Here is a 2040-nt window from a genome sequence, read left to right on the forward strand (position 1 = left end):
TAGCTAAGATGTTTCCATATTTGTCAAACAGATGTTGGAAATGTAAACATGATGTGGGTACTTTTTACCATATGTGGTGGACCTGAGAATATGTGAAAAAGTATTGGATTAAAATACATGAATGGCTTGAGGAAATGCTACAAAAACCCTTAGCTTTTAAACCTGAAATTTTCTTGTTAGGCATTGTACCGGAAGATATTAGCAAACAAGAAATGTATTTGATGCTACATTTAATCACAGCGGCAAGGATTGCGCTTGCTCAGTACTGGAAGAGTGAGGAACTACCCACTGAGGAACTGATTTTAAAAAAGATTCTGGACTGCGCAGAAATGGACAGATTGACTCTATTACTGAAGGAGAAGGAAGATACTGACTTCTATCAAACTTGGGACCTTTTCTACGATTGGCTGGAGAAACAGGACTTGGCTTAGATTTAAAGATGTCTTTAAATTTTTATAAATTGATTTGAATATGACTATAGAATTTTAAAAAGATATGTTATAGGGGGCTGACCCAGTACGTCCGATGTATTTGATGATTGATCATTTTTTAGTTTTTAGTTGAAAATCTAGAAGAAGAAGAAGAAGAAGAAGAGGAAGAGGAAGAGGAAGAGGAAGAGGAAGAAGATGGAGAGCAGCTGGGGCAGAAAAACCAAGGCCAGGGCCAGGAAATAAGAGGACAATGAAGGCCAGGGATGGGGAAGGGGCAGAAACAGTGAGGAGAAGGGCAGGGAGGGGAGAGGTGGAGAGCGAAGTGGCGGAAGACTGGCTGGGGCCAGGAAGCAACTTTCTCCAGACCTTCCTGCCTGCAGAGCAGCTGATCAGCAGCAGCTTCAGCAACAAGAAGGAGAACCTGGTGCCCCAACATTTTCATTTCCAGAAAAGTTAACTAGGCTGCACTTGCCTGTGGGGGTGGGGGGCACCGCAGTGAGGTGCTGGGGGACAGGACAACCTGCAGCGGGCCTTGCATGGCACCCCCTTCTCAAGCCTCAGGTGCTGTGGAGGGGGCAGCTTTGCCCCCCATGCTGAACGGAAATTCAGGCGTTTCCATGCATGGACTATGGGGAAAACACTCAGGCCACAAAATGCCTCATCATTCCTTGGAAATTAATAAAGATGATTTTCTCCTGCTTCTATATTAGGGGAAAGGCGGGGCAATCTCTCTTCAGTGGGAGAGGTGTGTTGCCCGTTGGCAGGCAGACTTTGTCCTCCTTCATTGCAGCAGCTGCAGGAAAAATACAACAGCCGAGGAGAGAAAGGCAGAGCTCCTTTTGCTGGGTTCCCTCCATGGACCGTCCGGCTTGGCCAACTGCAGAGGGTGAAGATGCTGCGGCGCTTACTTCCCGCGCTCCAGGAGGGCTTGTCTCTCCCCGTGGTTCTGGTGTTCCTGGCTACCTTCCTGCTCCTTGCCAACTACCGGAAAGGCAGGCGTCCCAGGGGGTATCCTCTGGGGCCCAGGCCTCTCCCTCTCCTGGGCATCTTGCACATGCAAGTGCCAAGGTGCCTCTTTCTGGTATGCAGAATGTAAGGGTCAGTAAGGGGCCAGGTGGAGGGACAAGGACTGCAAGGGAACATGCTCAAATACTGCGGTTTCCAAAGGATGCGGAAAGGCTGGAAGAGGTTGGGAGGAGGGCGCAGGACAGTCAGTGACCTGGGACACGAATCCTCTGGGAAAGCCAGAAGGAACTGGGAAGTTCTACTGCAAAGAAGAGAAGGCTGAGTGCCAGCCGGACAGCGCTCTTCAGATGTTCCCTGCTGCCCCCGAGGAAACCAGGGGGACCTTTAGAACAGCCTTCCCAGCCTCACAGGCTTCTGGGGCAGGAGACTGGGCTTCAGTGGGACTTTCGGAGGAAGGTCTTGATGGCAAGATTGCTTGACCATGGAGCCAGTTATCTGGGAGGCAGGCAGGTGGCTCTCCCTGCTGGAGACTTCAGCAGAGGTCAGCCCCATTGCTGTGGGTCTGGCTCTGTCATTCCGGCACCAAGCTTGGGGCTGATCTAGGCATCCCCCAAGGTCCCCTTCGGGTCACTGATTCCATGAA

This window comes from Varanus komodoensis, unplaced genomic scaffold (assembly GCF_004798865.1).
Source record: "Varanus komodoensis strain SLA01 unplaced genomic scaffold, ASM479886v1 scaffold125, whole genome shotgun sequence".
NCBI lineage: Eukaryota > Metazoa > Chordata > Lepidosauria > Squamata > Varanidae > Varanus > Varanus komodoensis.